We start from the raw sequence: 27214 nt of genomic DNA on the forward strand, positions 1-27214 counted from the left end.
TCATTTTACTTATGTATTTATTTCAGGAGGCATATATAGTGATTTTTGTTCACAACAGATGCACATTTTGTACTGCTCAAAAGATAGCTATGGAGTCACATGAAGCTCAGTCATGAGCAAATGTTGAGCATACAGTGGTGCCTCGACTTACGACCATAACTCGTTCCAGAAGATGGATGTGGCTCAAAATGGTCATAAGTCGAAGCACCATTTCTTATTGAAATGCATTGGAACGCGATTAATCCATTCCAGCCCCCCCAAAATTTTAAAAAATAAAGCACATAGCAGCCCGATCCAAAGCCACTGGGGCTTTAAAAACAAACCAAAAAACCCCAAAAATAAACAGCACAGCAGCCCCGTCCGAAGGCCCTGGAGCTTTCCTGTCCAAAGGCACTGGGGCTTCAAAAACAAAAACCCAAAAATAAAGCACACAGCAGCCCCATCCGAAGGCGCTGGGGCTTTAAAAAGACAAATCCAAAAATAAACAGCACAGCAAGCTGAAAAAATAAAAACACAAAAACACAAAAAAATTCACAGCACAGAAACATAACCCCCCAACCCAAACCCACCCTGCAATACCCTGTAAATGTACTTACTCAGAACCAGAAAGCAGCACCAGGCAGTCCCAAGCCTCCTCCTCCACACACTCCCTAACTGCTGGTGCAAAAGAGCTACAAAGAAGCAGCCTTGTTGCCACCTACAGTTAGAAATTTGAATTTCCCACCTTTTTTCCCTGCCTTTTTCTGTTCGTAAGTAGAAGCTCCGGCCACAAGTCAAAGCAAACTTTTGCGCCGGAGCTGGTTGTAACTTGAAATGGTTGTATGTCGGGATGTTCGTATGTCGAGGCACCACTGTATAAGTTAATAGAACTGTGTGTCTCTAGCAGAAAACTTAAGAAAAATTAAAACTGGAGCATCTTTGCTGCCTATGACACAGTGAGATATACTCATGGGAATAATTTGAAGTTAGAATATGTTTATACATTGTCTTTTTTAAAAATGTTAATTCTTTTCCTAAACCATAGAAAGAAATTCACTAGGAGAGTGTTCCCTATCCTACAGGAAGTATGAATTTCCTTAAATGACTAGGATTCCTTCACACACAGTCTGGCTGTGTGACAAAATTGTCACTGTCAGTGCGAACTGTTACAAGCCAAGATGGGGTTTGGATAATTTAAATGGTGCTAAATCCAGCACCCTCTCATCCTAAAAGTGCTGGAAATAGTTTGCCTTTGGACTGGCGTAGTGTCTGGGTCCCGTGTCTGAGGAGGATTTAGATAAGGCATGTATGGGCCTCTTTTGTTGTTCCTTCTACATCTCACTCCCAATTATTGTGGGGTGGGCAAAGAGATTTTACTGGCAAATCTCTCTGCCTATGGATCTCTGAGATCAGCCAAGAAGAGGAAGTTCTGTTAGCACAAGGGAATTTCTGCAAGCAGGAGAAGAGCATCTGCCTATTCCTAACTCTAAAGCCAGGACATCTTAGAGTTAGGATTGGATCATTAATCAAGCAATTGATATGAAGAAAATAACTGAAAGCTGCCCCGGCCCCCGGCCCCTTGCCCCTTTTAACTGCTGTTACATGTTCTATGTGCTAGATAAGAAATTACCAAGACAGTCTAATTTTGTTTTCTGTTTTTCAGTTATTTGTGAGAAAAAACCAAAACATATAAGAATAGCTCACTCACTGCTGTGGTAATGTGCAAATCAGCTAGAAGAGAGATCCAGGATTGTGTGGTTGCCCCATTCAGAGGTTGGAATGAACTACTTATATACAAGTGCATCCTTACAATAAATTACCTTCCAATTATTAAGATATGCCTATGTTACATTATAATTGTAACTTAACAAGGGATAACTTAATTCCTTTCATAATATAACATTAACTGTATCCCCTGTACAGAGATATGGCCTTACCAGAGCTTGGAAGCTTTGCTTTTTTTGGACTTGAACCAAGTCAGGATGGGCAGAGTTTGGGCCTTACATGAAAGGAGAGGAAGGAATGTCACATGATTCACGTGCCAATGCCTCAAGCTGCAAGCTTATGTTCTGTTGCATGATTTGAGATGATGGAAAAGTGAGAGGAGAGGAGTATGCTTTTCACCACAAGTCATGAGGTTCCTTTTATGAACTAAAATTAACTATTCGGTTGCTTCTAAGAAACAGAAAAATAAACAGTTAACTTGAAATTGCAGTTACAATGGCAGTTAATTCCATTTTGTGGCCTTGAAACTGCAGCTACTGGATTACATTTGAAATGTAACTTCCTGAAGTCTAGTTCTCCCTCCTTGAATAGCAGCCGAGAACATTATTAAGTTTCATATTCACATGTTTGTTTTTTGTTGTTGTTGCTACATTTCACTATCTTGGCAAACATATAATCCTTCTAAGTATGTGTGCAAAACCTTACTCCACCATAACAACTATTCTTATGCCTTAACCAGTTTTAATAGCTCAATCAGTTGGGCAATTTTAATTGGTTGGGTGCATTTTATTTGGTGGATTGAGTATCAACAGATTCAAATTATTTACTTTCTCTGTGTTATGATTATTAGGGTATAAAATATACAAAGATTCACATTTAAAAGTCTGGATAAAAGGCACACCTCACCTTGATCCCTATTTTATTTGAATTGACTTCTTATAAAATATAGCACTGTCCATTTATGGCTTTCACACAATACAGTATTTCAGTGATAAATAAATCCATTGGACTTTCATTTCAGGGGATGATTTTTCTAGAATTTTATGTCACTTAAAGCTTTATCGGAGCTATTGATGAGGAAGTAAAACTACCAAATACAATACAGTGGTGCCTCGACTTACGAATTTAATTGGTTCTAGAACTCCGGTCATAACTTGAAATGGTCATAAGTCGAAGCACCATTTCCCATAGGAATGCATTGAAATGCAATTAATCCATTCCAGCCAAAGAAAAAAATCACCAAAAACCCTACCAACTCCCCCCCCCCCCCAAAAAAAAAATGCAGGACCCATCAGAAACACAATCCATTCCGCCTCGGGGGGGGAGCAAACAAACTGTGTAAGACCTTTCGGAAATGCAAAAAGCAAAGCAAAAAGCAAGCAGACACTGCAAGACCCTTTGGAGATGCAAAAAAAGTGAAGCAAAAAGCAAACAAACCCTGCAAGACCCATCGGAAACACACACCAAAAAACCCAAACAAAGACTGCAAGACGCATCACAACACAGAAACATAACCCCCCCCAGCCCAAAATCAGGCTGCAAAACCCACCCAGAACAGTTTTTAAAAAGCAGAAAGCAGCACCTTACCTTACCAGGCAATCCAAAGCCTCCTCCGATTGCACACTCCCTAACTGCTGGGGTGAAAACGCTACAAAGAAGCAGTCTCTTTGCCACCAATGGTTAGCAATTTGAATTCCCCACCAAGTCGAAGCAAAATTTTGCATCCGGAGCTGGTTGTAACTCTAAATGGTCCTATGTCTGGACGTTCATAAGTCGAGGCATCACTATAGTAGATATATCTTTGCCATGTAATTATCCAGAGAAGATTGAAAGAGAACCAACAAAATACTAATTAAATTCTTAACACAGATTTAGTTCAAAAAAGAAATATCAAATCTTGATTTCAAACATTGATTATTGTCTTCTGGTTTTCATACTTCCACTTCTGAAGAGCATACTTAAAAAAATTAACTTGGATTGCTTCTCTAAAAGATTCAAAACACTGGCTTAGCTTCAACAAGTTTACTAAATCCTGTGTCTTTGGTCAGATGATGTGCCCCTTTCTTGTCACATCAAAGCTGTCTTCAGAGGTTAGTCTCATGAAGAGGGTCTATACCTCATTGTCCCTGACATGCTGAAAAACAGTACACTGGAGAGCAGGAGGACTGTTATTTCCCTTTCAACAGGTATGGATCCCCTCGCATTTCCTGTGACATGCGTAAGTAATTGTAGCCACTAATGAAAATAAAATACGACAGAGTTTTCTCTTCCAACAACTAATAGCTGTTTCACTTTTCTTCATTATATTTATAAAGTGTTGGGATGGATGGACCATTCTTCTTTCCATATTTCATGAAGGTAGTTCTGTTAATTAACAAGGATTCTAGAGCACCTTAAAGACCCACAAGTGTTATTTTTCAAGGACTACAGGCACTTTTTAAGATGCAGAGATCATGGGCTTCAGACCACAAAATGTCATGAACAGAGTTGGATATGAACTGGGAAAACTGTAGTTCATGATGGTTCATGGTTCAGCACTATTTATGAACCATAAACCACAAACTTTCCTATGAAATAAACCATTTTGTGGATCACGTGATTTGGGAATTCTGGGAGTATTAGAATTGCTCTCACATTAGTTAGAGATACCAAACTTGCAGAGATCCTTCAGCTGACTCTCCTCTCCACCCCCTCCACATTTGATGAAGATTGAATTTGGGATGTCCACATTATAGTCCCCCCCACACAAGTCCCCCTCATAAAGTGCTGTTTAGGAGCTTGTTTGATGAAAATTAAATGGGTGGTTCATACAAGAGAACCTGAGACAGGGTGTTCCTCACCATGAGGTGGACTGGGGAGGGACAGAAAGGGGGCAGACATGGGGAAAGGATGAATGGAGTAACTGGCTAAGTGCCTTCTCACACTAACTGATGAAACTACTAGCTGAGCTGCCCAGGGTATGCCTCTTATAACAAGCTACTCCCAGAGAATGGACGGAGCTCCATGGTTGGTGGTCTAACTTAACAATCAATCCTACACAAAGTTTTTTTAGGTCCTCTCCAGTGTTCCCTTGGGGATTGGTTGAGTTGTACCAGCCTGGCTGGCCAGGTACGATGGGCCCAAAAATAAGACATACAAATTGCCAATGGCAATAATAGTTCAGAATTTCATTTTGTTCTGGGCAAAAGCATTTTCCCCAAAGCATCCTGAAACAAGTCACAAAACAGCCCGGGTTTTTTTTTGGGGGGGGGTGCTTCATGGTTCATTTCATGACGATTTCTACATATGAATAATGAAACATGCTAGATGTTATTGTGCTGCAAGAGTCTTTGTTGCTTCTGCTGCAGTAGATTAGTGTGGCTGCCCCCACTACTGGAAGTATCATGTTTAACGAATTAGCTTTCTCAGAGCAGATGATAAATCAACCAAAGTCTATTTAATTGGTATACAACCCAGTATCTATCCCAGCAAAACTACCTTTTCATAGATTTCCTGGAACACACATCTTCTTTTTATTTCATGTGACAAAAAATGAACTATCAAGCCTCTCAATGAAACAGTACCAGCATAATTTCTTCTCTTACAGAGACACAAGTGAGCAGTTGGCATAATATATCCATAAACAATGTTTACCTTCAGTCTCTTTTAGATGCAATTCCAAGATGATGAGCAATTTTTGAAAAGTAACTGTTGGAGATGCCCATTTGCCTGTTCATCAAGAATGCATAAAAAGCAATATCTTGCAATATTTATTGCCCCGTATTACAAACCTCCATCGTAATCCAATCTAGGCACCTCTTCCTCCATGGTGACGACCTTCAAAGATGATGATGGGGAAAAAAGCCCTAAATTTTATGACAGCTTAACTCTGAATATGTTACAAACTTCCTATTAATATGTATTTCAAACTCTGCTATAAACTTTGACTGTGAAGAGACACTGTGTACCTTGTGCTGTGCAGTAAAGTGTGAATATGAAGAAAAAGATGTTCATACGGGCAGAGGCAGATTCTGACAGTATTTATAGGGAAAGCGTGTTCCTTTTTTCCTTTTCATCCACTGAAGGCATAACTCATTTTGTGTGTTCTGTAAATCTGACATTTCCTAGATTTGTAAATCAAATCATTCACTATATTAAGATCAACCCAGCAAAATAATATATTAGAGTACATCATCATAAAATTGCAAGCATCTCTTAGTTCCACTGCCAGCTGTTACTCATAGATTCAACTGGAGAAATTCTTCTAACTCTTGTAAGTGCTCTTTCTTCTCAACACTATGTCTGTCTTTAAATTTTATTTAATCTAGGTGGATCTAAATGTTCCTTTTATATTTTATATGCAAGACTTCTATATTAAAGCAGAGGGGTGTCAAATGATCAAAGTTACACCTTCCAGGTCAAAATATAATTTTCTTACCTTGTTGTAAATGTATATGATAATTTATTCTGTGTTTTTGGTTGACAGTTTAAATGTAAAATAACAAATAAATAAAATAACTTACATGCTGTTAACAGTACATAGGTCTATCTAGCAGTAGGCAGCTTAAGGTTATTAACAAGTATGGATTTGACCACATTGAACATACTCATAGACACCCTGTCTTAGTACTTTGCATATCCTTAGAGGTATTATGTCCTTGGACCCTTATGAATCTTATCAAGGAGAACATTCTCTGAATGATTAGGGATACGTATTTATCACTGCACAAAAGTCTGCAATGCTAGCTGAGAACTGAGCTGTTGAGTCTGGATTCCTCTCTTTGTGACACTCCTTTTTTATGCCTCTTTATCTTTCCTTTCCTCATTTCCTCTCCACTGGGAATTCTTTCATACCTACCCTTCAGTGAATGTGACTGTCATGAAATGCTCTGCAAAGGGGAGAAGGTGAGGTTTGCAGTTAAGTTTTCTGGGCTGCCCAGTGATGCTGTGGCTGAACATCTGTCACCAAAACCAGAGGAAACAAAAACTGGACCAGCCAAAGCAATTGGGCAAGGTCATTTGTGGCTGTTGTTTTAAAGCCTTGAGAGTTGAGCTTCTAGTTTTATAGGAGAAATGCCCCTTTTTGTCATTATCACAGCAGCTAATTCAGGAGAGGTGACAGGAGATCCTCTGATAGCTTGAAGAGGTACAAAAATGGATACATAACCCTCAGCTTCAATGCATTTCAAAAGGCTTCTGGACTGCTTACTCTTAGTTGGCTTGCGGTTCATGTCTGGGTTTGATCCAGACCCCACATGAAGATCAGGAGAAGAACAGGAAAGAAAGTGCTAGGACACTTCAGCCTTGTACAAATTCTTTGACGTGTGTTGACTGAGATTTGGTAGTAAACTGAAACTAGAGTAAGTCCATTGAATGAACTGAACTCACAGAGAAGTTGACTCACAAATCCCCACTGACTCAATGGGCCTATTCTAGCTGCAACTTGCTGTTGGATCTCAGCCATGATTTGCATGACAGAAAAGTATCTGAAGTAGGAGCACACTGATCCTGATACCCATTCAGATTAACAGGACTTTAGCAATAGCTCACTTTCCTCATGTATTTCAATGGGACCTAAGCGCAAATTTCATCCTGCTCCGTTCTTCCCTGTTGTTTATAAAGGGGGTTAGAGTTTTAGATTGCATTAGTTAATATACTTATTTCTGAGCATCAAACATACTGCAATTTGTGTCTTGGATCTTTAATAATTTCTCAGCTTAAATTAATGGTGCAATGCCTTCTTTTCATCTTCCTTTTTTCCACCATGCCATTGATTTGAATCTCCAAGATAGCAAAATCACAGTGTGAGGTAAACCAACTATGTGGTGTTTATCATCAAAATGACCTGGCTACAATCAGAAAACTCTCAGCAATTTGTTGGGAATGAGATATTTTAACTAACAGAGGTCTCATTTAAAATACACGGTGCTAATGAAATAATTTCAATCTCACCATCAGACAATCAACAAAAACAGCGGGGGAAGAATTGGCAGAGGAAGCTACAGGCCTTCCATTCCAATTTAACTCAACAATTTTTTCTTTTGCTTCCAGGAGTCACTACTGATTCCTACTCTACAACTGTTCAGTTACACTTGCTGGAGTTTCAGTGGAAAACCAAAGTCTCTCCTAGCTACTCCCAAGAGAGCTGCTCCAGGTGATCTCCCTGTACAAACTGAGAATTGTTATGAATGAGCACTAGTTTTGCTCAATAACTAATTTAAACAAGACTTTAAAATCATCTTGGCTCTTTATGGTTCAGTTATAAACTTCACATTCTTTTACCACAGGGCCTTCAACTATATCTGCCCCATGACTACATATCTTCTGGTATGTCCTGCTCTGGAATAAGGGCAGAAAGCCCTTGACCTTTTCCAGACCTCAGGAGTACATGCCACCATTAGATGACAGCCTTCCTTCTACTTTGCCCTCTGAAAAGGCTGGAGCAAAATAATTGTTTCACAAATCTAAGTCTCTCATTGTCTCAATTTCAGTACTATTATTTTTAGTGGATGGATTTTCTACTTTAAGATCTGTCAAGTGGGAATATGGCTGAGGCAGCCTTTATTGTGAGCTGAACATCTGAACTTTTTCTTGTTATCCTACAATTTTGAAAAATAAACTAGAAATTTATTTGATACAAGAAGTTTCTCAGACTTCTTTTTCTTTCAGTGACATTTCTGTTTCAATCTTCATTGTTATAGCTAAACCCAACCAGCAAAGGACTAGGATATAAACTTCATTCAGTGTATAATTTTTATGTCTGAAAGATGTATGTGAGAGCAACTGGTCATCCGTAAGATTTATTTTTCAGACAACTGTGTTTGGCACATGTACTTCAAGGGGCAGGATGTTAGAAGCAATCCTCCTTCATTCCAATGTATGAGTGGCTTATATGTGAGAAATGCATGTGAAATTCTGTTCAAAATTCATTTTCTTGTATTTATAGACTAGGACCAAATTACAGGCAGGTTAATTTCTCAATCAAAGGGGGAAATAATTTATTGTTTTCTGGTTAGTTTAGAATCATAGAATAATGGAGTTGGAAGAGGCCTATAAGCTTTTGCGTCTCTTGAAATCAATACCTCCAATATAACACAGTCACTTTTGCTTACAAATGCCCTTACTGCCATGTCATCCATTAAGGTAAAGGTTCCTCTTGACATTTAATCCAGTCATGTCTGACTCTAGGGCATGGTGCTCATCCCCGTTTCCAAGCCATAGAGCCAGCGTTTGTCCATAGACAGTTTCCGTGGTCTCGTGGCCAGCGCGACTAGACACAGAACGCTGTTACCTTCCCACCAAGGTGGTACCTATTTATCTGCTTGCATTTATATGCTTTCGAACTGCTAGGTTGGTAAGAGCTGGGACAAGCAACGGGAGCTCACTCTGTCGTGTGGATTCGATCTTACAACTGCTGGTCTTCTGACCTTGCAGCACAGAGGCTTCTGCAGTTTAACCCACAGCACCACCACGTCACCACAAATGTATCTGTTAGCAGATAATGGATGTCTGTCAAATCACAGGGCCATTGGTGTTTGCTGATTTGTTTGTTTTTCTTCATCCATGTATTTGCTTCTCTGATGCTTGCACATGACACTGAGGATGTCCTTGTTTTGAACATGCCTCATGCAAAAAAGAACACCTAACATGCAGATGCTCACAACAACACATATAAATTCACAACGCGTGATGCCTCATTTATGCTCAAACTTAGCACAATTTAGGACTTTGGATTAGAAGTGATCTTTAATTTCTTAAAAACGCAAAACAATTAAATATTGTTAGAGTAATGTGAAACTTTAGGAAAATTATGAGGAGACATAACTTTCAACTGGACACAGCTTAAAGCCTCAGGCAATCTTTATCCATCCTTGAGCTGTGGCCACATAAAACACTAGCCTGAGAACCTGCTGCTTCCAATTCTTTGTAAAACTATGATGGAAAATCCAGCTGCATTGAAATGACAGTTGCTATTTTTATAAGATTCTTTTTGCCTTTCCAAAGTTGTCTGTATTGTTTTGTCCTTCCTAAGAAACTAGCATAGTAGCAACAAGGGCACACCAATCTTTTAAATAAAACAATAGGAGTCATTTCTCCTGAAAGTACCATTACAGTCTTGAGCTCCTGATAAACTTGATTATAGCTCCAAGAACCTCTCATTAATTTAATTAGCAGCACAGGGAGTTCACATTGAAATAATTTTTAGTTAAGTAGTACTAGGTTTTATAAATAAAAGATAGATTTTTGTTATTATGAGGAGCTTCTTCAGGACTCTGTTAATGCAGATTAATTTATTCTTAAGGAAAACATATCCTTTCTAACATGGGAGTGTTATTGTTATGCCTTATACTAATAGTCTTCACTCTTTTCTCACAACTGTTCACAGTCACAGGAGTACTAGCTTAGCCTGCATTATATACACACTGAATATTACAAGAAAGTTACAAGTAGAATTTCTGATAATCTGTTTTTTCTTTTCTTTCATAGAACATTATAAATGTATATTTGACCTGCCACCTTTGTGTATTGGCAAATTCAGCTGACAAGCTAGAGTTTGGGTTGAATAAATGCATGTGTGACAGCTTTGGCTACTAGCAATACTGATCTTTTAAGTAATACCTTTCTATATTCACAATGTGAATAATGGGTGTTCACTGTAGCAAGATGTGATGAGGGTTTATATAAAGCTGACAAGATATGTTTATGATGATGAGTGCAACTAAAAAGTCCCACTTATCAGAAAAGTCCACCTGTATACAGAACTTAGAGGTACAGTGGGGCCTCGCTAGACGATAATAATCCGTTCCTCTGAAATAGCTGTTCAGCAAAATCATTGTCTAGCGAAAAGCAGTTCCCCATTGGAATGCATTGAAACCTGTTTAATGCATTCCAATGGGGAAGAATCGTTGTTGTCTAGCGAAGATCGGCCATAGGAAAGCCACTTTGTGAACCGCTGATCAGCTGTTTAAATAGCTGTCTTGCGAAGCTTAGATCCGGAAAACACCTGTTTTGCGAGTGCCAAGGGAGCTGTCAAAATCGTTGTCTAACGAAAATCAGTTTGCAAAGCAGGAACCAAACATTGTCCAGCAAAATTCCCCCACAGGAATCACTGTTTTGCGAATTGCTATAGCGATCACAAAAAGTCAATGTCTAGCGAAAAAACTGTCATGCAGGGTAACTGTCTAGCGAGGCGCCACTGTATACATTTGTGAAGCTTAATGCATCTAAAATATCAAGGTTATTTTAAAAAGGTAAAGGTAAAGGGTAAAGGTTCCCCTTGAAATTTAGTCCAGTCATCTCCGACTCCAGGGGGCTCATCCCCATTTCCAAGCCGTAGAGCCAGTGTTTGTCCGAAGACAGTTTCCATGGTCACGTGTCCAGCGTGACTAGACATGGAACACCATTGTAGTGCATCCCCCAGTGACCCCTGTGTGTTTTGCCCCTCACCCAGGTTCACCTTTGGACACGACTTGTTCTTCTCCCCTTTTTCGCTACCACCAGAGGATATTATCCTCACTATACCCATTATGAGTCTCACACTCTTGCTCCCAATAAAACAAGGTTTATTTAAGGATAAATAAGTGTATCACAGAAGGAAAATCATGGATGTTCTATTATCATTCATTCATTAAACGTGGATTTTATTATTTATAAGCTTGCTTGTACTCATTTACTTTAATCAAGATCCCAATATTTTCTGTCTGTCAATGTACTTCTAATTCCTTTTAACTCTTTAATATTCTCTAACTAACCAACTGTCCAATATCTAGTCTAAACATTTCATAGTTGCCTCCTTAACTAACTGTCACACACCCAGTTTCCTTGACTCCGCCCCTCCTGTCCATTAGAGCTCTAAAATGACTGACAGGAGTGATGTGTGGGATGTCCACCACAGCCATTACCTTCCCATGCTTTCAAACTGCTATGTTGGCAGGATCTGGGATAAGCGACGGGAGCTCACTCCATCGTGTGGATTCGATCTTACTGCTGCTGGTCTTCCGACCCTGCAGCACAGAGGCTTCATCCACAGTGGCACCACATCCCTAAAAAAAATCTCTTCCTGTGTTCAAAGATGGATGAACATTTTCTAGAATGTAGTGAAATCTTGATTCCACTTGTGAACAGCAAAAAGGATTCTAGCTGCTCTTGCTAGTATGCTCCATTACTTTTGAAGCATGCTTAGCAGCATTACACATGTGACCACGACAAGTGTTTTAAAGGGAGATGACCAAAAAAAGTGTCTGATAAGAACCCTTGCTCAGTGCCCACATAGGGTTTGACATGTAAGGGGATCAATTCTGTCTCCCTTGATCACAAAGTTCAGACCTCCTAAAACTTTGGAGAGCTGGCATCAGTAAGAATAGATAATCCTGTACAAGATGCTAGTTTCTTCTTCCACCATTTCATTTTGAACATAGGTCCAAAAATTATTGCACATCACATTCCTTGTTTATGTAAAGCAAAAAGGCACATATCAAATATACATAACACATCCATGTTGCTGCAGTTTTCTGCTTTGCTTTTTCCCCTCACTTCTGAGCATGAAAAACTGTTTCTACCTCAGCACACTTGCTTTTGCTTGCTAGATTCCTTGATCTTTCTTGAGAATCTTAATTAGATTGTGCAGAGTGCCACATGACCCACAGTTATATAATTTATCTTGAATTATAAATATTTACAGGCATTCCAACATGGTTTTAATTTATGGTCCGTGCCTTACAAAGAAATCTTTATTAGCTCTGAAGCCATGGAGTAAACACACATCCATTCTGGATTTAGGAGACACTTCAGTCTTATTTAATATATATACTCCTAATGAGTTCAAAGCTGGACTATTTCATGATATGAAGTGGAAAACATTTTAAAGAAGTGCCCCTCCTTTGCTTACTTGAAAGTTGTCATGATCTTATTCAAATCTTATGATAGTTAAGAGGCTTATAATGCTGAGCGTGTTGATGTTGTTCTGTTACTACATATTAGTAGTGTTGGGGAAGAAATCATGGTTCACATAGAACTGACTCAGAAATAAAATAAACTAATAATAATTATGTGCCTTGAAATCAATTCCAACTTACAGTGTTGGAATTGACTTCAAGGCAATGTTTCTATATATAATACTCACAAGTGGTTTACTAATCCCTCCTCCTGGGGTTGCTTTGGGACGGTGCAGTTTGCACATGTTCTCCCAGGAGGCATGGTAGGGAATCAAGCTCCTGTCCTGATCCCTTGTCCCACAGCCTGGTACTCCAGCTCATAGAGCTGTCCAGCCAGTTAAAGTAAACTGCTTCTCCCAAAATCAGTTTTGTTGTTGCTTTAAGAAAAACCCAACAAGTCAGCTTATTCCTGAGTCAGTCAAAACTCCTTGCTAAAATTAATGGAGAACAGCCTATATCTTGATTTTAATTGTTGCTGTTGTTTAGTCATTAAGTCACGTCCAACTCTTCGTGACCCTATGGACCAGAGCACACCAGGCCCTCCTTTCTTCCACTGCCTCCCAGAGTTGGGTCAAATTCATGTTGGTAGCTTTGATGACAATGTCCAACCATCCTCTATCGTCCCCTTCTCCTCTTGCCTTCACACTTTCCCAACATCAGGGTCTTTTCCAGGGAGTCTTCTCAAGAGATGGCCAAAGTATTGGAGCCTCAGCTTCAGGATCTGTCCTTGATTTTAGTAGTGAGATTTAAAGCTGAATCCCCTTGAACCTAGCAATCAGAGGTAGGTTGTTTTTGTTTTCTGTCTACTGTTCTGAGGCTGAGTAGTGAGGGGAAAGTGTACTAGAAAGTCTTCTATGGATCAGATTTTAATCAAAGTTGCACAAGAACTCTGAAGGTCTGATGCATGGTCATAATTTGAAATGGGTCCCAGTCTGACCTCCTTTATAGAGTAAAACTGAAACACTGAGAATTTTTTCTTTGGTTTTTAAAGAAAATTCCCAAGTGATATAATATCACACATTTGAAAGGCCGTCATACAGAGGAGCGGCAAGATCCGTTCTCGATCATCCCAGAGTGTAGGACATGCAACAATGGGCTCAAGTTAAAGGAAGCCAGATTTTGGTTCAATATCTGGATAAACCTCCTAACTGTAAGAGCAGTACAACAGTGGAACCAGTTACCTCGGGAGTTGGTGAGTGCTCCAACACTGGAGGCATTCAAGAAAAACTTGGATAATCATCTGGAAGATATGCTTTGATTGTATTCCTGCATTGAAGAGGGGGTTGGACTTGATGGCCTTGTAGGTCCCTTCCAACTTCACTTTTCTATGACTCTATGATTCTAAGTGTATACAGTCTCTTTTGGATGTTCAATTTTTGGTTGTTTTCATGTCCTTTGCCCCACCAAACTCTGCATTCAAAAATCCCAGCCTTCATGCTATCTTACATTTTTGGTTCATGAAGATTACTTTTGTGTAGAACTAATGAACTTGTACAGGTGAGTACATGAAAAAAATGCTATTAAAAAGAAACTCAGTGTAATTATGCCATGAATGCTATGCAATTATTATTTACAAGATTGCTTTTTTTTTTTTTTGGTTGTTGTGGTTTTTTCGGGCTCTTTGGCCATGTTGTGAAGGTTGTTCTTCCTAACATTTCGCCAGTCTCTGTGGCCAGCATCTTCAGAGGACAGCATTCTAACGTGAAACGTTAGGAAGAACAACCTTCAGAACATGGCCAAAGAGCCTGAAAAACCCATAACAACCATTAGATCTCGGCCACGAAAGCCTTCGCGAATACATTGATGTTTTTTTTGTTTCCTTCAATTCATGTGTAAGAACCTATGCATATATTCATTACAAAAACATCACACAAAAATCATCTTGATGGAGTCAAACATATGGTCATCATAAGATTGCCTCTTTTAGCAGTATTTTATTAATGCCCATGTATGTCTTAGTAACACAGAAAGAGAAAAGCATGCCAATAAAAGAAAAGGAATTTTTTTTCAGTTCCAAAATTGGTTTTAGAAACTCTTCTAGTTACACCTAAATTCAGAAGTAGGAGAATTTGGGTTGAAAAATAGAGAGAGGAATAGAAAAGCAAGAAGTTGATTATTCCTACCAAAGGTAAAGGTAAAGGTAAAGGTTCCCCTTGACAATTTTTGTCCAGTCGTGTTCGACTCTAGGGGGCGGTGCTCATCCCCGTTTCCAAGCCATAGAGCCAGCGTTTGTCGGAAGACAAACTTCCGTGGTCACATGGCCAGTGCGACTTAGACACGGAACGCTGTTACCTTCCCACCGAAGTGGTCCCTATTGATCTACTTGCATTTGTATGCTTTCGAACCGCTAGGTTGGCGGGAGCTGGGACAAGCGACGGGCGCTCACTCCGTCACGTGGATTCGATCTTACGACTGCTTGGTCTTCTGATCCTGAAGCACAGGCTTCTGCGGTTTAGCCCACAGCGCCACCACGTCCTACCAAACATACATTGAATGTTCCCTTTTCAAAGTGATTAATGACAATCCTTTTTCACAGAATTTCAAAACATTATAACACAGTTTGTGAAATATTACTTGTTGAAGTCAGCATGGAGTAATGCAGAAGTTGGACAGATTGGGGTCTTTTCGAGAAGCTGTTGGACTGCAGCACCCATCATTCCAAAGCATTGGTTATTCTTGTTAAGGCCAATGGAAATGTTAATATAAAATTATCTAGAGAGCCAGATTGTTCAGCCCTCATGAAAAGCTTGAATAGTTCTGCTGTGAAAAATAATTATATGCTGGAGATTAAATATACTGATATGCTGAAGTCACCCGCAATTCCTCAGTTACAGATAGCTTCAGCATTAATTCTTTTTTAAAGCAACACCCGAAGTTACGCCTTTATATAATGGATTTAATTTTGGACTTCAGTTGGAGATACCAGGGTGCAAGAATATTTCCATGTCAAAATAACATGTGATAGCAAAACATTTTTCTTTTCAAATTTAGCTTCCTATCATATACTTAGAAGGAAAAAGACAGAATAGATGCAAGTTCAAATGGGAAAAGTGGTGATGGAAAATATATTTTTCCCTTACAGCTCCCTGTCCCTGGTGTTTTATCTCATGCAGGTTTCAGATGACAAGAGCCCCGCTGTCCTCTTTTAGAGGTATTTGTTGGTGACTCCTGGTGAGAGTGATTTAGCAATTGGTTCTCATCAAAAGGCTTCATCCCACTTTGAGTTCAGCCCAGAAATTTTTGGTTCTGGTTGGGCTTGACATAATGCCTGTGCTCTCTTCTTTAGTCCTTGTCCACCTTGTCTACCTTACCCCTGAGAAAGGGGAGTGATTGATGAGGAAAACCAATCGCTAGAGGTAGGACAGACCTTTCTCTCCTTCTCCTAAACCTGAGCATGATTCTTTCCATCAGAAGCACAATTTCTTGCTGGGAACCATGGAATTTGTAGGAAACTGTGGATATGCCTCCCAATTTGAACTGAGTTGTCCTTCCACAAAGGAAAGGCAGGATATAGATGGAGTTGGTGGCTATTATATAAGAAGACATAAACTGTTATTTAATTTACAAGCAAGCAGAGTTTCTTCTTAGTTGGGACTGGTTTCTGGATAACTGGTTAGCTACCCTGTTTCCCTGAAAATAAGACCTAACCTGAAAATAAGCCCTCGTATGACTTTTCAGGATGCTTGGAATATAAGCCCTACCCCCAAAATAAGTCCTAGTTAAGTGAAACCCTGCCCTCCACCATTGTGCAGCATTGTGCAGCAACCAGAAGATGACATGACTATAAAATAAAATATCCCCTGAAAATAAGCCCTAATGCATTTTTGGAGCAAGAATTAATATAAGACCCTGTCTTATTTTCAGGGAAACACGGTAGTAGTGCATGTGGTGGCAAGTATAATATCAAGCAGAAAGCTACCTATCCTGGTATGAAATGAATCTTCAAAGTACTCAAAGAACTTAATAGGTGAAAGGAAGATAACTCATACTCAGTCTTTTCCTCCAAGGGCTCATAGCAGCATACCTCAATCTTCATTCACTGTAAGCTCACAATAATTCTGTGAGGCAGGTCCAGACAAAAGTTACTGACTGACCTAAAGCTTTATGGCCAAGTACACAGCTCTCCATTCAACATGCTAACTGCTGTGCCACATTAGATCTGCTTCTGAACAGTCCCAGCACATTTTGCTGCATTACAAAGTGGGCAATATGGTGGCCTTTCCCTAAATCCAAGTATAAAAGCCTGCAGAGAGACAATTCAGCACTGGCAATAGAATAGTATTCTTTACCAAATCTGAGCTATAAGGCTAGTTTGGGGAGCTAAGCATACACCTCTTCCTGCTCAAACAAAAGGGAACAACTGGAACATACAGGAAGATGCCACGACTGGACCCTCAGCAAGGTGATTGTCTCATGGTACAGGGCCAGTGCTGGTCTGCTAATACCAACTGATGTGCTAGGAATAAAACAACCATAGTCCTAATTTCAGCATCCAAAGAGAACCATTGGTAGGCAGGGTTAACAGGATTTTTAAAGGCCCTTGTGCCTTTAGTAACTATTTGACAAACCAAAATTTAGCAGATGTACTGTAACTTATTGGGTATAGCCATTAAATATGGAGCAGCTCCATCCAACCAGTTATTGGTTGCCCATTTTTCTTCCATCATATTACTCCTCCTCCACTGTAACAACAACCTAGTACAAAAAAATTAAGCTGCAGAGGGGTTTCTGCCACAGGAAAACAATGATTGAAAAAAATAATCTGCTTACTTTCTTTTCAGAAATAGCTATAAAACAGAGGAACAGGGCCAGGAAGAAAAGCAGCATCTACCTGTGAGGCAGATATGTGAATTTTAATTTATTTCATCTTCCTAGGCACAATGTTTAAAAAAGAAATGCAGATGGGCAAGATTTTTTAAGTTTTTTGTGTGTCTTTGGTATATTTGAAAAAGTTTGCAGAATTTCTTTTTCATAGAAGGTGTAATTTTCACACACAGTTTGCATGCCTTTAGCACAGAAAACCTGCAATGCACAAATCCCAAGGACTGGAATCTTGATGGGTTACTCAGCTGTGGATGGGCAACTGCTCTTACATGTTTTGCTTGCTAGCTGGCTGTTGTATGGCCAGCTGCACAATAGATTACACAACTAGATATTGAGGAGCATGGGAAAGTGAAAACCAAGTGTTACAGCTGCCCTCCTGTGTATGATTTTCACAACAGAATTTTGGCCAAGGGTTTTAGCATAAAACACAAGTTGTAAAGGCCTATGTGCTTAATGCCTATTTGATGAGCCAAGATTTCGGAGGGTTTTTTTCATGCTGTTGCTAACAAAAAAATATTATTATTTTCACATAGAAATGGAAAATCTCACCATCAAATATACTTGGATTAAGTTTTCCATCAATTCTTGCCAACACAGCCAGTGGTGAGAAGTGCTAAGAACTGCACTCCAGCAACACTTGAAGGGTCACACCTCTGCTATAGAGTTTGCTATGTCATCTGGGACATCTTATCCTACTTAATTAATGGCTTGCCATGCATCCAGTTAGACATCATGGTTGAGCAGAGATAGAAACCAAGGGCAAGTAGATCAACTTGTGTTCTGTGTATCTTTACACTCAAGCAAGTTGTTCGCTCTTCATCAGTGCCAGCAGCCTTCCTGGTTTCTAGTTTATTCCATATTGCTCAGCCTTCTTTGTTTTATGAAGCCCCATCAATTGATTGGTTTGCCATCACTTAAACTAAGATGCACTTCACCTGAAATAAGGATCTCCTTAGCCACACTTTCTTCTGAATAATGGAAGATACATATTGCAACTGGTTTAGGCATTCCAGCCACACTTTGCAGTTTAGGAGAGCCCTTTGTCATGCTTTTTAAGATCTGCCATTAGAAGCTTTTTGCCATGAGGCTGTTAAAGGCATCACAGCAGAATGTATTGCAGTAACAGATATATAGAACAGATTCCTCCATAACATACCAATTTGCATAAACATCCCAAATTTGTATTCTACAATTACCTTGTGTGAAATTTCTCAAAAAGAGAGCCACATTTGTGTAGTGACAGCAGTTGTATTATGCTGTTTACACAGAAATAAATCATAATAAAATCCATTAACAGTGGGTCGAAAACAAAACAAAAATCCAATTTCTGTATTGTTTCCTTTTCAATTTAGCTCCCGACACACAATGAACCAGGCATCCAGATGAGGCTGGCTAGATTAGGAGGCCAAACCTTTGCAATGTAAGCAGCAATTTGGAAAACCAGCCAGTCTTTCTTTTGTGTAGCTTTAGAAAAGACAAGCGGAAGAGGTTGCCAGGGCATCCTGTTCTCCTCTCAGGGGAGGAAGGTGCCAAAGCAGCATGGCTTAGAATCTGTCAGCTGCTAGGAAGCAGATATGTCTTTTTGAACCCACTGGGCTTTCTTGAAGAGGCAAACAATTGCTGTCATTTTTGGGAAGATAACCTACTAAGCAACATTCTGCCTTAACCATTAGACACAGAGGTCACGAAAGCCCTTGAGTCCTGGTTATGGGAAGGAGATGGCTTTTATTGCCTAGATAGATGACCTATACTTGGAACTAGAAAGGGGGTGTTATTCCTACTGGATTTGCTGGATGATCTTTTAATACCATGGACCATTGTATCTTTCTGGGCCATCTCTCTGTGATGAGTCTTGAAAGTAACATTTTACAATGGCTACTGTCCTTCTTGGAGGGACATGCTCAGAAGGTGAGCCTTGCGGAATCTTGTTTCAACATCCTAGGTGTTAGCTTGCATGGTTCTTCAGTGTTCATTTCTGTTCCCCATGGTATTCAACACATACCTGAAACCTCTGGGAGAAGTTTCTGAAAATTTAGAGTTCAGCATGCTGCCAGCATACTGATGGGCATCCAATTTTATCTTATAAATGTATTCAATCCCATATAAACTGATTGAATATCAGTCAAGGTTTCTTAAGTTACTACTAAATGTAATAATTATGTTGTTATCTACCAATCTTTTTCTTCACAATTATCAGACCCATCTTTCAGAATACAAATATGGGCCATAAACCATTGAAGGTGTGAAATGCAACCGTACACCACTGTCCCTTAGAGCCTGGAATGAACGTTTTATCATGTGATCTCTGTATTGTACTTCATATATCTGAAGAAGTGGACAAAGATCCACAAAAGCTTACATTAAAATATAACATAATTAGTCTTGAAAGTGGCATAGCATTTTTATCTTTTTTTACTTTTACTTTTTCTTTCTGTATATGTAACTGCAATTACAGGTAACATGTCGTGTATCTGATGAAAAGGAGTGTGCTTCATAAGAATTCAAGTTATAATAAATGTGTTGGTCTTTATGTTTTGATTAATTAAATTCAGAATGTTACCTCAAACAGTAAGAGATTCCCTGTAACTTACTCAACTGTGTATCTGTTATTGGATATGCTGAAATCTTGACACTATTGGAATTACCTTCAGGCATCAATTATTTGTCAGATAGTCTGACTTCCAGAGAATATTAGCAAACATCCCTTATCGACAGCTGTAGAGCAGAATTCTGAAGTAGGGGCTATATGAACAACTGTAATGTGGCTCTGCTTCAAAAGCAAATTGATAGTTTGTTCAAAAGTCAAATCTATACACTACTTGTCTGTAGGGTAGGTACAGTGTGATACATATAACCCAATCCAGAACCCTAGATTTCTAGGTTACTTTTAATGTAAAGAAACACTAATCCAACAAGAGGTTTGGAGTGATCTCTGCTATCACTTCTGTAGAGTCTCCAGCTTCCAAACTTGTTGTGGATGGCAGCCTTTCTGAGCGAGCAGGCAGGTCAGCGGAAAGCCAGATCTACACAATCACTATCATTCTTTCTCAATCCAAAGTCACTCCTGGTGTTTTATATGATGCCTACCTTACCTCTAGATTAAAATGGCTGATTTTACTGGGGACAATCTCCAGTACAATGTTGGCCACTGTTTTTACTGTATATTACTGTATATTATCTCTGGAGGAAATGAAAAGATGTGTGTTATGCAGTGACAGTATAAAATCCTCTTAATCTGTTTTGATGTGGCATTTTTCTGACATCTGACTGAGGAGTGCTTGTTTTGATACAGTGCCAATCCAATAAATATTAGAAGTTCAGTTATCCCAAAAATACAGTGATAACATCCCAGATGGGATGAAAGTTTGCCTAAATAATTAGTTTCGGAACAGCTTTTACAGCAACAAGATTGCCTGCAGTAGTCTCCAAGCTTTCCTTTCTGTAGTATATTCCTCCTTATTTCAATCTGAAAGCAGCAGGAGACATCTTGTATTATGTTAACTACTGTATTTATTGAACATCTCATCATAGCAGCCATTTGTGTCTAAGGGATGAAGAGAGGACAAGTAGAAAGTGTTTCAGAGCTGTTGACAGGTTGATGAGGAAGGGGTTTTTAATGGGCAAGCAGGTGTTGTATTCTAAAAACTGGTGTCCTTTTAGATTAAATTGTATTTTAACATTTTAATTTTTAAAATTTTGTCTCAAGATTCTACTTTTCTTGTTTTTTATGTGCAACTCTGTAGTTAATTTTGTGAGTAGCCTTGAGTCCTGGTTTTGGGAGAAAGGAGGGATATTTATCAAATCATTCAACACCTGACATTTTTGTCCTATAGCGCTATGAAGATGATTTTTCTATCAGAAAAAGGTAATGGTAGGAAAGGGTTAGATATCCTTTGAAAGCAGAATGTAGGCATCCTTCAGTCTGAAGACACTATAGTAACATTCTCCGAATAGAGGTTTTGGAACAATGTCTAGAGTGGCTGAGAAGGCCAATTCTAGAGCGACAATCCATTCCACACTGAAGACAAATACAATCTGTCCCCTGTCCAGCACCCTGATTTTGCTGGTTTCGGGACAGCCTCTTTGCCTTGGACTGCTGAACAAGTGTCTTTTCAAATTGGGAGAGGTCATGCTGCACCACCTGCCTCCAGGCGGAACACTCAGATGTCAAAGTTTCCCATCTATTGAGGTCCATTCTAAGGCCTTCAGATCCTGCTTGCAGATATCCTTGTATCGCAACTGTGGTCTTCCTCTGGGGCACTTTTCCTGCACTAATTTTCCATACAGGAGATCTTTTGGAATCAGGCCGTCAGGCATTCTCACGACATGCCCAAGCCAACGTAGACATCACTGTTTCAGTAATGTATACATGCTAACAATTCCAGTTCGTTCCAGCACTACACAATTTGGAACTTTGTCCTGCCAGGTGATGCCAAAAATGCGTCGGAGAAAACACATATGGATCATGTTCAACTTTCTCTTCTGCCATGCACAAAGGGTCCAGGATGCACTGCAGTGCAGGAGTGTACTCAGGACACGTAAGTTGTTGGAAGTCTTCAGCAGAATGGGCAACAACAACTGCATTATTGGTGAAGAGGGAGTCCCGCATACATTTCAGCTGGACTTTGGTCTTCACTCTCAATCTAGAGAGATTGAAGAGATTTCCATCTGATCTAGTCCAGAGATAGAAACCTGTTGCGGTTCCAAAAGCATGGTTCAGCATGAAAAAAAAGAGATCCCAAACAGACACAGCCCTATTTCACTCCACTTCAAATGTCAAAGGGATCTGATGTTGAGCCATCAAAAACTACAGTGCCCTTCATTTCCTCATGAAAGGATCTGATGATGTTAAGGAGTTGAGGTGGACATCCAATCTTGGGAATACCTTAAAAAGGCCATCCCTGCTAACCAAATCAAAGGCCTATGTGAGATCTATGAAGGCCACAAAGAGTGGCTGTCGTTGTTCCCTACATTTCTCCTGCAACTGTCTCAGGGATAATACCATGTCAATGGTGGATCTATGAGCTTGAAATCCACACTGTGATTCTGGATAGACTCTGTCAGCAAGCACCTGGAGCCTCTTCAGCAGGACATGGGCAAGCAGCTTCTCTACAACACTGAGAAGAGAGATGCCACAGTAGTCACCCCTGTCGCCTTTGTTCTTATACAATGTGACAATGTTTGCATCCTTCATGTCCTCTGGTACTCCACCTTCCCTCCAGCAAAGACAAAGGATTTCATACAGCTCAGTGGTGATGCTCTCTTTACAGCACTTCAGCACTTCAACTGGGATGTTATCCTTCCCAGGTGCCTTGCCGGAGGTGACGAAATCCAAGGCCACTTTTATTCCTGCTAAAGTTGGTTCACTGTCCAACTCTTCCAAGACAGGCAGGCACTCAATGTTATTTAATGCCTCTTCAGTTACTACTTTCCCTCTAGAATATAGCTCAGAGTAGTGCTGCACCTAGCATTCCATCTGCTGTACTCGGTCTTGGATGATCACGCATGTAGCAGACTTCAAAGGAGCACATTTCTGTTTTAGACCTAAAGCCTGCTTGATACCATAATACATTCCCTTAATGTTACCTGTGTCTGCTGCTGTCTGTATCTGAAAGCAGAATGCCTTCTCTCTTTAAAGAATCCCCATAGGACTGTGAAGTAGCAGAGTGACAGAAAATCCAAATAGCAGCTTGCATTGGCTTGGCTCTAAGGGAAAATGTTAAATTTCCTGAAAGGCCATATTCCTAGTTTTTCTAGACATCTTGTCATGTATAAAATATGATATATGCTTATCTCCTAGTAGTGAACCAATAGAGTACTCAGTTGATGCTGCAGTTCTAGTATGCCTGTTTGTCTTCAGTGTGCTGGTCCTAGGCCAGAGAAAATTAATCACTCCGAGGTCCACATTAAAACTTAAGAAGATTACTTTTAATATGCTTTTAGCAAGACTAACTTGTTCAGATTTCAAATCAGGTGACCATATGTTCTCCTTTAGGGAAGACAATCCTCCATCTGAAGGACTGTCTTCCATTTTACTGATGTGTAAGTGGTCACCTTAAAACCACCCCCATGAATTTCTCTGAATGAGTAGGCAAAGTGGAGACTTTGATTGGTAAATATATCTAATCAACTCTCTCTCTCTCTCTCTCTCTCACACACACACACACACACACACACACACATATGCACGCATGCATGCACGCACACACAAACAATAAAATAGTTTTGAGGTGGAATAATTTTGTAAGAAAAATAGAAACCACACATACTTTTACTAGAACAAATTCTCTAAAATGTAGTGTAATTTCTGCAAATGGTGTAATCTCATTCACTTCTCCTGTCATAGGGAAAGAATAATATGGTTCTTTGCACACATGCATAAGGACAGGACAAGTGAGAATTTACAGACCTGTAGCTACACTTATCTGTCTCCTGAGAAATCTATATGTGGGACAGGAAACAAGAGCTAGAACTGGATATGGAACAACTGATTGGTTCAAAACTGGGAAAGGAGTACGATAAGGCTGTATATTGTCCCCCGACTTATTTGACTTATATGCAGAATACATCATGCAAAAGGCCAGACTGGAGGAATCCCAAGCCAAAATTAAGATTGCCAGAAGAAATATCAACAACTTCCGATGTGCAGATGATACTACTCTGATGGCAGAAAGTGAGGAGGAATTAAATAACCTCTTAATGAGCGTGAAAGAGGAGAGTGCAAAAAAATGGTCTGAAGCTCAACATCAAAAAGACTTACTTTCTTGGGCTCCATGATCACTGCAGATGGAAACAGCAGCCACAAAATTAAAAGACACCTGCTTCTTCGGACAAAAGCAATGACAAACCTAGACAGCGTCTTTAAAAGCAGAGACATCACCTTGCCGACAAAGGTCCGTATAGTCAAATCTATGGTTTTTCCAGTAGTGATGTATGGAAGTGAGAGCTGGACCATAAAGAAGGCTGACCACCAAAGAATTGATGCTTTTGAATTGTGATGCTGGAGGAGACTCTTGAGAGTCCCCTGGATTCTGAAGGAAATCAACCCTGAGTGCTCCCTGGAAGGACAGATCCTGAAGCTGAGGCTCCAATACTTTGGCCATCTCATGAGAAGAGAAATCTGCCTGGAAAAGACTCTGATGTTGGGAAAAAGTGAAGGCAAGAGGAGAAGGGGACAACAGAGGGTGAGATGGTTGGACTAGTCTCACTGAAGCGACCAACATGAATTTGACGAAACTCTGGGAGGCAGTGGAAGACAGGAGGGCCTGGCGTGCTCTGGTCCATGGGGTCATGAAGAGTCAGACACGACTTAACGACTAAACAACAACAACAACTAAAGCTGCACTTTCCCTGGACCTCTACAACAGAAATACTGTACATACCCACAGAATTTGAGAGGCACCAAAAATTTTGTTGCTATTTTCATTTCCATCATTATCACTTACTTCATATCTTTCCTTTTCTCTGAGGAACCAAGGGTGACTTTCCACTTCCACTTCACAGGGAGCATGCCTGTGTCCAATTTCAAGAGCCCTTCATCAGCCAGGGTGAACAAGGCTGACTCTTTCTCAAAACTGGAGCAAAAACAAAAAGTGGTTTTATTAATTGCTTTGGATAATCCTCCCAATGTATTGCCATTTCCTTTTTGGCTCCCCACTAGATCTACTTTCTGGCCACATAGGTTATAGCAGTGAGCCAATTAGCAGGTGTTCTTGCCTACCCTGTGCAATGCAGAATCATTCTTTGCTGGTCCCATTAAATCTCTATGCAAAATTTCTTTGCCACCTTTCACCAGCAGTGTCCTTGAAAATAGCTTTTCTCATTGTTTAAATAATAGTTCTGTGATGAAAGGCAGAGCTAATTCTAGAGGAGTGTGGAAGAAAAGGACAATGAGGATGATTTGACAGGCCAAAGGTACCAAGAATCAGGTAAAGAGAATAAGCAGGCTAGATGGAAATGATTTGTGTTTTTCAACCCTGTTCTCATTATCGTTAATAAAAGTGCCCTCTTTGTCACCAGCTGGAGTTAAGTGGATGTATAGTGAAATAATAGCTAGGGCTATAAAAAGCTTTTAGAAAATGATGAAGCCCAGAAAAAGGAAATCTTTTAAAATAGGAATGAAGCCCAATGAGTATGCAGACTCTGCTGTGCTGAAATACAAGCTTCTTATGAACAGTATATTTTCTCCTCTTCTGCCTGTCTTTTCACACTGCACAATAGGGTAACAGAGGAAACCTTGAACAGCAGGTGAGGTACTTGTGAACTCTCCTATTGCAGTGTGGCATTTGAAGGGAATAGTAGATGGCACGTAAAAGTTCACACAATAAAAAAAAAAATTTCAGACACCTCTTTATTCTCTCTCTTTTTTTAAAGACAACCAGAATTTAAACCCTGTGGGTTTCCTCTAAAAACTGAGGAAGATATGGAAACTCTCATATAGAAATATATCTATCAATACCTTGCCCTGCCTTTTACTACTGGGGCTTGGCTTAATTTTCTTCACTGAGAAATGCTGCTCTTATAAAGCAGAGCTTTTAAAAGTTACCTTTTTTGGCCTTCGATGCCAAGCCCAGCCACAGTCAGGCTGGTGGGAGAATTCTGAGGGTTGTAGTCCAAATAGAAAGTTTTGCAGTCTCTGTTATGGACAACATAGTAGTCAGAATTACATCATGAAATTGCACTCAGTTTTCATATTTATTCAAAAAAATGCAGTGGTATTTTGACTGAAAGTATAAAATATTTACAGTGTAGAGTTTTAACTGGGACATTTGACCTTTCTTTAGTTTAAACAAGCCTTTATGTTCACCACATCTTTGTTAAGAACATAATTGTTAAGAATACAATAAATGTCATCCTGGGCTAGAGCAATTAACAGAAGTTAGCCAGATGTCTCCAGAATGCCTCCAGAAGGACCTGATATAAACCACATCTTAGCATTTTTCCTGGAAGTGTTGAAGGCTTTAATTGTGGTGAGAGATGAGGCTTGCATCAGCCCTGCTCAACATGTCCCTACCCAGAAGTCACTCAAGAGTTTTCCTTGCTTAGCGTTAAAGTCTGTAGCAGAGTCTTAAGTTCTCTCCTGAATGTGGTTGTAGAGCTCCAGAGACCCAGGACCCTGGTAAAGCAGAGCTGCAGACCACAGGTGCTCTGTAAGTATAATCAGCTGACCAGACTTTTGCATTAAAGATGCAAAGGTGTGAGGTAGCTGGTTATGGAGGGTGGGGCATGAGTGTTGTCCATCATCATATCCTCATCATCCATCTGCCCCTCCTCATTTTGAGTTGTAACATCTCACTAGGGCTTACCTATTTCCAGCAGCTCAAATTTGTATGCATACTGTCTGTAAACATGTACGTACCATGTCACAGCAATGTTGAAGAGAAATTGTAGATCTGCAGTTATTATGTGCTGTTAAGTCACTTCTGACTTATAGAGATCCTATGAAATAGTGATCTCCACAAGGACCTATCATTAACGTCCCTTTTCACTTCTTGCAAACAGAAGGCTATTGTTTCCTTTACTGAGTCAATTCATAAGTCAAGTCACCACTGTTTAAACAGCTTGAAGGCACAGAACAACAGTGTACACCCTTCTCAGTCTTCTCTTCTCCAGGCGAAGTTAACATGAACGACCCCAAAAGGATGGCAGAAAATGTACAGCTACAATATCTTTTTCTTTGTGTGAACTGTGGTTCCTGTGGAAGGTCAGTGGCATGATGTATTACTCCAATCCAGTCATATGTGAACCAGTTCAGAAATTGTTGTTCTTGGGCC

This window comes from Pogona vitticeps, chromosome 6 (assembly GCF_051106095.1).
Source record: "Pogona vitticeps strain Pit_001003342236 chromosome 6, PviZW2.1, whole genome shotgun sequence".
NCBI classification, from domain to species: Eukaryota; Metazoa; Chordata; class Lepidosauria; order Squamata; family Agamidae; genus Pogona; species Pogona vitticeps.